This window comes from Lepus europaeus, chromosome 1, assembly GCF_033115175.1.
Source record: "Lepus europaeus isolate LE1 chromosome 1, mLepTim1.pri, whole genome shotgun sequence".
NCBI lineage: Eukaryota > Metazoa > Chordata > Mammalia > Lagomorpha > Leporidae > Lepus > Lepus europaeus.
This window is the reverse complement of record NC_084827.1, coordinates 18406460-18419259: the sequence shown is the minus strand read 5'-3', so window position 1 is coordinate 18419259 and position 12800 is coordinate 18406460. Positions and strand designations below refer to the sequence as shown.

The window sequence follows — 12800 nt, the reverse complement described above, 5'->3', positions numbered from 1 at the left end:
TGTCTCTCTCACTGTCCACTCTGCCTGTCAAAAAAAAAAAAAAAAAAAAAAGAGCTCATTGTTTCGCACGAGTCGGAGCCCTCTGGGTATGTGGAGACCTCGGGCCAGCCCTCTCCAGCCTGACTCCTTGGAGCTGGTGGATCCTGGTGGTGTACCTGCGTGGAGGTCTCTGCCAGCCAGCTCTATCCTGGTCCTGCTGTTTCGCTGAGCCTTGGACGCCCAAGTTTTCCACATGGCTGGTCGGGCAGGCTCTGGTCAGAATCAGCCCCTGCTGGGTGACTTATCTCTACCTCATCTTTAGAAAAAAGAACATCTCAGATGGTTCTCCGGCCCCTGCACTTCTTGCCAATCCAGGGATCTTGCTCTGGTGGGAGCCACTCGGAAACAATGAGTATCTTTCAATCAGTCTCTTTCATCTTTCTCATTCCTTCTCGAACAGATTTTTCTTTGAGCAACCAATCTTGTTGGGTCATCAGTATGGGTTTCCCTCTTCCCACTTTTTTTTTTTTTTTTTTTTTTTTTTGTGATTGGCTCACATGCCTTCATTAAGTTAAGGATCTACAGATAATACTGTTCGTATCAACTTGTTCTTTTGTTATTCGGCATAACAGATCTCAGCGGCCAAGCTGTGTCCCCGCAGGTGCTGTTTGTCCAAGGGTGTGGGGTAGAGCGGTGATGCCATGCGGCATTGCTGACCTCCCAGTCTGTTCTGAGGGGCTCACCTCCACTTCACCTTTTGAACTCACTTCAAAGACCTTGCCCTCATCCTACACGTCCTAAATCACTCTCCAGGTCTGGATAATCTTACTGCCCCGGCACATTCCTGTTGGCTCTGCTATGCCCTGTGTTTCTTTCTCCTGTCTTTGTTTTGTTATTGTTTAATTTAGGTTTTATTGATTATTTTTCGGTCTCTGAGGTCACCTTCTTCTGTTTTGCATCCTGGAGCACGAATCCTCAAGTGTGGCAAGAACTCGCAGTCAGACACCCCTCATTCCATTTCTCCTCAGTGGGAACCATCTGTCCTTTTTTTGTTCTTTTGTTTTTGTTTTTTGCTCTTCTCAAACATGTCTGTAAATCTTAACCTTCTGCCTAGGATTTGTGCAGCATCTGGTGTGTGCTCAAAGGCCAATAAATATTCAATATGAGTCTCATGATCCGGCCCTATTCTTCGTCTTCACCTGAACGGAAGCAAACCATGGTTTTGAATATGCAACTCTTTATAATGGCAGAAGTCAGCTTGAATCCCGGTCTGTATCGCGTGACACGTAGGAAGGCCTTCTCCATCAGGCTGAGGGCCTCTTGGGCAATGTTACCTTGGTGATTCATTCTGGTCCTGGGTTTAGTTCTTCGTTTCTCAGCTCAGAAGCTCGATATTCTCCATGTCTCTGTTGATTAGACTTGGGGATGCTGACTCACGCCTACAGAGCTCGGATGAGGCAGATGATAAAATCAGAATACGAATTTATTAATTTATATCATGGCATGTAACTGTTTAATGGATTGGATCCTCACGTCAGCCTGAACAGTACATTCTCTCCCCGTAGGCAAGATACATGGGAAGCCAAATTATAATCAGAAGGTTGCTTAGCGAGCGGGCGTCGGAGCAAGGAAAAGTTAATTACAGTCTATGATTAGAATTTGTAATGGTTGCAGCTCTGCTAGCATGATGTATCTAGTTCTGTACCAGAACACACCTGCCAGCCAGCCAGCTGGTCACTTGTGCTGGCTGCTCAGGGCTGTCTCAGATGGGACAGTGCTTTGGTAGTCATGACAGTGTTGCCTCTAACTTGGCTCCCTTTATGACTGCCCCCTCTCAGAGTGAACCTGTCCTTCTAGTTCCTTAAAGGAAGACTTCCTTATGAAAGAAAAAGATGGATAGCTGTGACTGTAATAAAGTCAAGAACCTTTGTTCATTGAAGGATACCATGGGGGAGGGCACCTGGTTTAATGGTTAAGCTGCTGGTTGGGACCCCGGCATCCCACACGGAAGTGCTTGGGTGTAGTCTGAGCCCTCCTCCCGATTCCAGGTTCCTACTAATGTGCACCCTGGGAGACAGCAGGTGAAGGTTCAAGTAACTGAGTTCCTACTGGATTGAGTTTCTGGCTCCTAGCTTTGACCAGGCCCAGCCCTAGCCACCGTGGGCATTTGGGGGATTGAACCAGCAGAGGGAAGCTTGGTCTGTCTATTTTAATGTCTGTCTCTTGAATCAGTGAAAAATAAGGAAAGAAAAAAGAGGCACCATAAAGTGAGAAAACAAGTTATATGCTAAAAGAAGATATGCACAATATTGATAATACACACAAAAGGCAAAGAATATACAAATAACTTCTACAAATCAATAGAAAAGCACAATAGCTTATAGAAAAATAGGCAAAAGATATGAGCAAGCATTTTACTCCAGAGGAAGCAGGTATATCTGATAAACACATGAAGGGATGATCAGTGACTAAGGACGTGTGAATTGAGACTGCAATACAATGCTATCACATACTCACGCAGTTCACAACGATAATGTTGGAGAGGAGGCGGACAGCAGGGTCGCTGTGCAAGTAAATGAATAAAATCACTCTGGGAAATGGTCTGACATTGTTTTTTTCAAGCTCACACCCCATTCCACCCCAGCCTTACACTAAGAAATTCTTGTGGCTGGCACCATGGCTCACTAGGCTAATCCTCCACCTGTGGCACCGGCACACCAGGTTCTAGTCCCGGTTGGGGCACCGGATTCTGTCCCGGTTGCTCCTTTTCCAGTCCAGCTCTCTGCTGTGGCCCGGGAATGCAGTGGGGGATGGCCCAAGTGCTTGGGGCCCTGCACCTGCATGGGAGACCAAGAGGAAGCACCTGGCTCCTGGTTTCAGATCGGTGCAGTGCGTCAGCCAGAGTGGCCATTTGGGGGGTGAACCAATGGAAGGAAGACCTTTGTCTCTGTCTTTCTCTCTCTCACTCTCTAACTCTGCCTGTCAAAAAAAAAATTCTTGCAATTCTACACCAGGGAACATACATTAGCAGTACTGTTTGTAACAGCAAAGACCTAAAGACAGATCAAAAGACCATCAGTGGGACAGTGTGGGAATAAAGCATGAATTAGTATACAGCAGTCAGAATAAAATTTAATGGTTGCTTTCCTAAAAAGTTCCAAACATCTGTATGCTTCTTTTATTTATTTATTTTTTAAGATTTACTTATTTATTCGGAAGGCAGAGTTACAGAGAGGCAGAGGCAGAGAGAGAGAGGGAGAAGTCAACTGCATGCTTTTATAGAAGACATACAAATTTGATAAAACTGTATGAAAGGGGAAACAGGACCTAGAGGACATACCCGGACCCCCTCTTCCTCGTCAGGTGCACAGATCCCCAGCTTCCAATGGTTCAAGGCTTCCTCCCTTTCCAGAGAATTCTCCCTGCCCAAGTGGGGGCTGGCTCACCCAGGAGGCTGTGCCCTGTTTTCCTTCTTACCTGAGGGCATGAACAGCTAGTTCCTTGCCTCAAGCTGGGGGTCGACACCTGCAGCTCCCCTGGGGGTCAGGGTCATCCTTGCTGAGCTTTCCCCCTCTCCCCTTCCCCCCTCCCTTCTCCAGAAAACTCTCCCTCGGCAGCTCATTTGTACAACAACCCCCACCTCAGGCCCTGCTTATAGGGAGGTGGTTTGGGACAAGAAATGAAAACCCTGAGATTCCAAATGACGGGGGCAGGCGTGGGAATGGGCTGGGAAGCAGAGCCCTGTGGTCAGATGAAGGACCCTAGCTTTGTTTCAGGTTCTGTTTTGTCATATGTTTAGGATACGATTTTTTTAAAGACCTATTTACATAGCCAAATGAATAAAAGAGGGCTGTGCATGGATCAGTGATGAGTGTGCCATTAACCAAGGACTATGATTTATCTTTCCTATGAACCTAAAATCTAATTTAAAAATATTCATAGAGGTGTGTTTTAATACAAATATTTAAAAATATTCATAAAGATATGTCTTGATGCAAATATTTTAATCATTCAATATGCACTTATTTACCATGTACCAGAGATGTGTTTGAAGGCCAACACTGCAATGTCAGTCAGGAAGACAAAATCCCTTCTTGCAAGGAATTTCATTGTTGTTGGAGAGGCGGGCAGTACTTGAGGAGACAACTTAATTAAAAAGTTAATTTGGGAAATGAGAGCTGCTATAAATAAAAGACGACAGGCTGGTCTAAGAGAGTGAAAGGTGGTAGTAGGCCTCTCTAGACTGGGAAAACCAGAGAAGACGGTACTTGGGCACATATTTTAAATTACTCCTAACTTAATTTTTGGTATTCTCGGTGTACATTCCCTAAACCATGTGAAACAGGTGGGCTTGATTTTATTATTCACATTTCATGGATGGAAAAACTCAAGAGCAGTATTTCTTGCCCACGATGAATAATTAATGTGTTCTCGTCTCTAAGCGAAGGCCCCATGGAAAAAGAGAAAACTGGAGCCATAAACATTTGTGGGTGTTACCTACATTTCTGAAACACTTTAGGTTTGAAAGCTTTTCATGCCTTATCCTTTGATGAGTTATGGAAGCAACTGTAAGGAATTTCCTACCAATGAGAACACCACGGAGGTTGGAAAAGGGAGAATCAGCAATGATGGGAACAGTGTGTTTTGAATTCTTTTTGCAGTCCTGGGAGGGGTTTCTCTGAGTCAACCCCACCTCTCCTTCTGGGTATCAAATAAAGAATCTGGGGCCGGCATTGTGGTACAGTGGGCTAAGCCATTGTCTGTGATGCTGGTATCCCTTATGAGCTCTGGTTCAAGTCCCAGCTGCTCCACTTCCCATACAAACGCCTGCTAATGTGCCTGGAAAAGCAGCACAGGACAGCCCATGTACTTGGACACCTCTGCCACCACACGGGAGACCAGGATGGAGTTCCAAGCTCCTGGCTTCAGCGTGGTTCAACCCTGGCTGTTGTGGCCGTTTGAGAGAGTGAACTAGTAACGTTGCCTTCCAAATAAATACATCTTAAAAAAAAAAAAAAACCTTCATGAAATGGCCAGTAGGCTAAGGAGCAGAGGCTGGGACTGTGGGTGGGCTTCCCTGTCATCCTGTGCTACCCCCTGAAAGCACAGCCACTCACTGAGAAGGCACGGGGAGCAGGGCATGCCCGCGTCTGTCCTCAGGGTCACAGGCGGAGTGGAGCAGCACAGAGGCCCTTGCCCTGCGATGTGACCTCTGCGAGCCTCAGTTTCCCAGCTTTAGAATGAGAATAATGACAGCATCTGTGATGATCTGTCGGGAGTTAAGTAAGCTGAGAAGGGGCGCAGTGCTTTAGCTGGCCGGGAAAGCCCTCGGTGTGGGTGAGGATGGTGCTTCTCACCAAGCAGTAGACGTTTATTTATGAATCAGGTCGTGGAAATAACCCAAAGCGTAAGACGTGCATGCTCTACATTTTCCACGAGACTTAATAGCAAAACCTCAACTGTGCACAGGAAGGTCACCACCACTAGCTGGATGTGGTGATTCTTAGTATTATTTGGGTTTTGAAATTCTGGGGTCCTTTTGCTGGGCACTTTCCCATGTTGTGTTGTCAGTGATGCCCCTTTAACCAGGTGCAGACAAAGGACCCCTGCAGACACTTTCGCAGGCCCAGCTTCCAGGCACAACCATGTGAAGCATCTGGGCTCACCTGGGAGTTTTACAGGCCCTGAGAAGGTCCTGCGTAACTATTCTGGGTGAAGCTGAGGCGATGATCCAACATGGGCACGTCCTGTGTAGACTGCACTTCTTTTATGCTGGTATATAAAGACCAGCTATGCAGCATCATTTTTATCACTCTCATCATCACCCTTATCTTTTTGTTTGATGAGGTCTGGAATTTTGCCAAGCCAGGCAGCTTGTAAAATAAATTCTCCCTGCTGTTTGTACTGAGCCTTAAATCATGAGCACCAGCTGTTCCCTGTATGTGAGGGAAAGCTCCAGGTGCACGAGGGCATCCAGGGAGCACAGGCAGTGAGCTCTCCGCTGGGAAATATGGGTTCTCTGGGGTGGCTGGGCACTGGGCTCCTTTAATGCAGAAAGTGGGGCTCACGCTTTTCTTTTTTTTTTTTTTTTGTATCGTCTACAAGGCTGAGCTCAGCAGCTTGTAAATATTTGTTGATTGGATTTGCTGCAGGGCAGCCAGTTAACAATCCCATAAGCTGTACTCACAACAAGTTAGGGCAGCAGGAAAAGAGGACTTTTCCCAACAAATATCATCAGTGGAATCCTGGAAAACACATTGGAATGTATGTCCCTAAGTTCTAACAGAGACAGAGCATAAATTAAAGGTTCAGAGATAAGGAAGACTCGATACTGATTAAACTGCTTGCAGTTTGGCAATGATTTATAGTTTGTAAATGCCTTATAGATAATGGATAATTAAATTATCACAACCACCTGGTGATAATGCAGACTGAGCATTATTGTCCTTTTTTCTCTAAGGAGGAACTGGAGTCTTAAAGGGCCCAGGAGGTGATGTGCCAGAACTTACATGGATGGAAATGGTGACGCGGAGGGCCAGGAGCAGCTCCAGAATTGCTGAGAAAGCAAAGAGGCAGGCAGTGTGGTGTTGTCTTTGGTTTTGAATGAGAATTTCTTTAGAATACATAGACGTGGGGAAGGGGTGTGCAAAAAGCTCATGGAAAATGAAATTAAAAGAAAAAAAAGATTTATTTATTTATTTGAAAGGCAGAGTTACAGAGAGGTAGAGGCAAAGAGAAAGAGAGAGAGATAGAGAGAGAGAGATAGAGAGTCTTCCATTACTGGTTCATTCCCCAAGTGGCTGCAACAGCCAGAGCTGAGCCAATCAGAAGCCAGGAGCCAGGAGATTCTTCTGGGTCTCCCACACGGATACAGGGGCCCAAGGACTTGGGCCATCTTCTACTGCTTTCCCAGGCCATAGCAGAGAGCTGGATCGGAAGTGGAGCAGCCAGGGCTTGGACCGGTGCCCACATGGAATGCTGGCACCACAGGCAGCGGCTTGACCCACTATGCCACAGCACCGGCCCCAGATAACGCACCTTTCCTTAGGAACTTCTGGACCCCTGTACTTCCTGCTGCCTCTGTGGTCCCACACCTCTGTGGTATCTTCCTGGCTCCTGCAACCCTTGAATTCTCAGTTTTGCAGTCATAAGAGGGGGCGTCATGAGGAAAACAGGAGCCAGGTCTTCTTCACCAGCTGCCAGTGCTGGCTGAAGACATTCCGTGGACCGAGGGCGCTCTGTGGCTCTCCCGGGTCTGCACCCCGGGGGCTTGTGCGCAGGCTCGCCTTCCAGGGAGAGTTAAGAGAAATGCTCTGATATGAAACCTCTGGCATGGGGCAGCTCGTAGAACCCCCTTTCCCCTATGGGTAGCTTTCAGCCTCTCACACCCTTGGAGGAAAAAATGTCCACTTCTCTGAATAAGCAAATGCCTGTACTCTGTCTGAGCACTTACATCATGTGTCCTAGCCTTAGAAACTATTACCTCAGGCTTGGGTTTGTAAGCCCTTCACAGGCAGAGCCAGGCTGTTATTCATTTTGGATGCTCAGCGCCTAGCACATCACGGTGTGTATCACAAAGACGTACCGGACACCTGCCTCCCTAGCAATTCCACATCCAGGGCAAAAGGAGCCCAGTGCCTGCTCTCCACTGAGCCAACTGGTGGCCGCAGTCTTCCTCCTTTAGCTTTGAGGGCCTTGCAGGGCCTTGTTCTTGTCTGATGGGCGTGAGAAGTACAGAGGTCAGGGAAAGAGAAGACCTTTTGTTCCAGGTTCAGCAACAATGCGGAGAAACCAGGTCTCCTGGGAAAGGGTGACACATTTCATCATTGCCAAGTGGTATTTCTAAAACGCTCCCAGAGGCAGCAGGTGGGTGGACAGGTATTAACTTGTTTAAAGAGGCAAGTCAGAAAAGCAGGCATCTGATCTCCCTCCTTCCCAGCTGCCCAGGGCCAGCGGTGGGATCAAGATGTAGCAGGTGTGCCTCTCTCTGTCCTCGGGGCTCCCTGGCACCAGCCTTCTGTTTGCTCTCCTGTAGCCAGAGAGATGTTTGTTCATGCTGGAGAGTGGACAGATTGTCGGGCTGGAGGGGCTCGTTTGGGTGTCGTCCTGGCCCAGGAAGAGGAATAGTCCTCCATGCCTGCTGATGTAGCACAGGTGTAAGGGGCCAGGAGCCGGTGCTGAGAGGAGGCTACCCTGACCTTTGGACGTGTAATTGGAAGCTTGGGAGGGGGTTCAGAGATGAGTTCCCTTACTTGCAATAGGAGGAGAGAGAGAAAACAGTAGAACCATGTTTTCTTGAAAGGCTCATGCCAAAAGGACTTTTGACTCCAGCAGAACCAGGATTCTCCTGTTGATTTCTCTGACATTTGGGCTTAAGCTTGCAGACCCTCCTCCAGCTGCTGCCACCCGTGTTTTGCCAATGTAAGGTTTGTAGTAAAGTTGTTGCTTAGCATGAAATGACCCTGTGTTCTAAATCTCTATTTTTCAACATCCTAAAGTGTCTTTCAAATGTGTCCACACCCAGGGTATTCCTGTGGTCCCAGGAAAGGACAGGCTCCATTCTTTTTTTTTTTTTAAGATTTATTTTATTTATTTGAAAGAGTTACAGAGAGAGGCAGAGATAGAGAGAGAGAGGTCTTCCATCCTCTGGTTCACTCCCCAGATGGCCACAACGGCCAGAGCTGCGCTGATCCGAAGCCAGAAGCCAGGAGCTTCTTCCGGGTCTCCCACGCAGGTGCAGGGGCCCAAGGACTTGGGCCATCCTCCACTGCTGTCCCAGGCCATAGCAGAGAGCTGGATCGGAAGAGGAGCAGCCGAGACTTGAACCGGCACCCACATGGGATGCTGGTGCTTCAGGCCAGGGCTTCAACCTGCTGCACCACAGCACCGGCCCCAAGGACAGGCTCCATTCTTACTGCAAGAACCAGCTTCCAGAGTCAGGCTACCGCCTCTTTTCGGAGATGATAAATTCCTGAGCTAGTATTCAAAATTTGAAGCATGAAAGTCTAGCGTTAGACATGGGTACTAGGGAGAAGCCCTTCCCCAGTGAGCCAAGGTCTTGCTGCTCGAAGTGGAATGACAACACCAGGCCACACCTGGGCGCTTGTCAGAAACAGAATTTGCCCTACTATAGACCTACAGAGTCAGAATCTGCGCTGAACACGACTCCTAGATAATCTACGTGGACAGCAATGTGTGGGAAGCGCTGAGATGAAAAAAATATTGCTAATGATACCTCACCTCGTCATCTTTTAGCCAGGTGGCCTCCACCCTGGCTATGTGTCGGAATTACACAGGAGCTTTAATGAACGACTAATTCTTGGGCTCCACTCAAAACCAATGAAAACCGAATCTCTGGACTTTGGGTTTGTAAAAATCTTCCAGGTGATGCTGATGGACAGCCGGGGGTGAGGACCACTGTTATAAGTTCAATTTCCAGTCCATTTCCCTAGTGTTTTTATACATCAGTGGGGAGACAATTCTCCATGGATTTTTTTTTTTTTTAAATTTCTGCATGTCCAGATTAGCCCTCATTATCACTCCAAGGATGGCAGAACAATAAACAGCCTTGGAAGATGGAGATAATGTTTCCCTGTGGAGTGAAGGGCAGATATATTTATTGTCCAGTGTAATAAAAATGACGTCTCCTTCGGCAGCAAAGGGCAGTTAGGTTCACTGCCTGTTATAAAAGGTTCAGGGGCTTCCGCTTTCAGCTCTGACATGTAAGGAGCCCGGAAACTCTTAGACACTTGTCCCTCCTATCTTTCGATAAGGATAATGCTGAACAAACTACAAATCACTGACTTTTCTTGGACTTATGGGAGAATGAAGGTCACAGGGCAAGCTGTTGGAGAGACAGGCGAATCCAAGTCGCAGCCATGATCTGTTTACCTGGAGTGGAAGTTTCTGGAGCTGAGAGCTGATAGGAACATTTACATGGTAATTTTGATAAAGTTGGAGGCTCTTCTCACCCAGCATCTTCCCAATCCCTGCTGCACCACCGTGTTGCCCAGGGAGGACAGGGAAACCAGCAAGTCCAACTACTTCCCTGTGCGAGACCCGGAAGACGCTCCTGTCCCCTGGCTTTGGATTGGACCAGCTCCGGCCATTGAGGCCATCTGGGGCGTGAACCAGTGGATGGAAGACTTTCTCTCTCTCTCTCTCTCTCTCTTTGCCTCTCTGTAACTCTGCCTTTCAAATAAAATAAATAAATCTTAAAAAAAAATCATCCAGCTTTTGGATGATTATCCAAAATGCTTCATTGTGAAAGCAGGTGCTACGGGCTTCAAGCAGGTGCAGCAGATTCACACGACCCTCTGAGGGACACCTGAACATATAAGGCCATTCGAGGGCATCTGGGAAACAACCCAGCCCCACAGAAACTGTCGCCTCATATCTGGGGGAATGTGGGATTTCTGTTCACCAAGGATGACCTCACTGAGATCAAGGACATGCTGGTGGCCAATAAAGTGTCACCTACTACCTGTGCTGGAACCACTGGCCCCTGGGAAGTCACTGTGACAGCCTAGAACTCTGGTCTGGGGCCAAAGACCTCCTTCTTCCAGGCTTTAGACATCGCCACTGAAATCTCCAGAGGTACCAGGGCAATGCTGAGTGATGTGCAACCGATAAAGACTGGAGTCAGAGTAGGAGCCAGTGAACCCACACTGCTGACTGTGCTGAACATCGGCCCCTTCTCCTTTGTGCTGATCTTCCAGCGGGTGTTTGATGGAAGCACCCACAATCCCATTCTGCAGTCTCACTTCCTGGAGGGTATCTGCAGGGTTGCCAGCGTGTGTCTGCAGATTGGCTACCCAGCGGCACCAGTCTCCCGTTCTATCTTCAGTAGGTACAAGTGGGCCCTGGCATTGTCTGTGGAAACCCACTATGTATTTCCACTTGCTGAAAAGGGCAAGACCCTCTTGGCTACTCCCCCTGTGGCTGCTGCCTCTGCTGCTGCAGCCCCAGCCAAGTTCAAAGCCAAGGAAGAGGCTAAGGAGTTGGAGGAGGATACGAGATTTGGTTTCTTCAACTATCACCAAAAAGCAACCAATTCAGGCAGCTTTATTTGTAAAGCAAGGAAATAGAGACTCCTCTTTAAAAAAAGAGAAAAAAAAAAAAGGGAGGCCTAAGTGTGGAACTGCACAGGAGTGAGGGATTTTAGGGGTTTGCAGTCCTCCCTCTAGGAACCCGACCAGATTCTCGTGGTGAAGAAGGGGAGAGGAAAGATAATCACAACAAAGAGCCACTCTACTGGGAAAACCTTTTCTGTGCCTCGTCGGAGGTAGCAGATGGGAAATTACTCAGCTCCAGCCTCTCCAGGTAAGGGAGGGCAAACAGAGGCTAAGCAGCTCTTGGGGCCCACCGAAAGACTGATGTTTGATCTTAAGATCTGAAACACTTTCCTTCCCCCACCATACCACCCGCCAACACGGCACTAGTGTCGTGAAGGTGGATCAAAGCCAGAAGAGCTTCAAGTAGCTGACTTTCTCAGAGAGGGAATATCAAGGGAAACCCAGAGACAACCAGGGGGACAAAAGCAAGGATGCTTGAGGACTTTGAGGCTTTTGGCACCTGTGCACACAGCCAATATTAAACACAGCCCAGCTCCCGGTCAGACTAATGTAAAACTTCACACTAAAGAATTATTCACCTTGGTTCCTATTACTTGATACATCACATTCTACTTTCAACAAAAAATTATACATCATGCTAACACAAGAAAAAACACTGTCTGAAGAGACAAAGCAAGCATCAGAACCAAACTCAAATGTGATGTACTTATGGAATGATCACATAGGGAGTTTTAAATAACGCTGGTTGCTATGTGAAGGGCTCTGGTGGAAAAAGTAGACAAAACGCAAGAGCAGATGGCTAATACAAGCCAGAGAAAGGTGGGAATTCCAAGAAAGAATCAAAAGGAAAGGCTAGAAGTCAGAAACACTGTAACAGAAATGAATGCCTTTGATGGAGTCATTCTTAGTAGACTGGACATGGCCAAGGAAGGAATCAGTGAGATTAAAGATATGTTCGTCAAACTTCTCAAATTGAAATGAAAAAGAGAAAAAATGAATGAAAAACAAAAGCAAAACCAACCTGGAACAGAACACCCAAGAACTGTGGGACGAATTTCAAAAGGCGTAACATACTTGTGGATGGAATCCCAGAGGAGAAGAAAACGATAACAGAGCAGAAGAATTGGCTGCAGTAATAGGGCCAAGCATTTTTCAGGCACCAAACTACACGTCTAGAAAGCTCTGAGACCACCAAGCAAGACAGACACCAAAAGTTGTACCTAGACATACTGTTATCAAACCACAGAGAAAAAAAGTCTTGAAAGAAGCCAGAGACAAACACATATATAAAATTAGAGAAATATATATATACATATATAAAATTGAAGAAATAAAAGTAAGAATTACAGTGTACTTCTTAGAAACTATCTAAGCAAGAAGAGAGGGCAGCATCTAAGCAGGGGAGGGGAACGTCTGGCCTGCAGGCCATATAAGGTCTGCAAAATCATCTGGTCTGGCCTTGTCGAGGCAACTGTGGGTAGGACTTAAAATTCAATAAATCTGTAGCAGGCTAATTTTTAAGTTGCTAATTTTATATGGCCCAGGAGTGATGTTATAAATATACAAATGGCCCTTGGCAGAAAAAAGGTTCCCATCTCTGATTTAATGTATTGGAAGTAAAAAGTCAACCTAGGGGTCGGCACTGTGGCATTAGTGGTAAAGCTGCCACCTGCAGTGCCGGCATCCCATATGGGTGCTAGTTTGAGTCTTGGCTGCTCTACTTCTGATCTAGCTCTCTGCTATGGC

At 47.0% G+C, this 12800-nt stretch overlaps 1 pseudogene; it reads left to right on the top strand.

Moving 5' to 3' along the window:
- The first annotated feature begins 1141 nt into the window (after window positions 1-1141).
- Window positions 1142-11066, top strand: LOC133762078 (large ribosomal subunit protein uL10-like; annotated as a pseudogene).
- Window positions 11067-12800: the final 1734 nt, after the last annotated feature.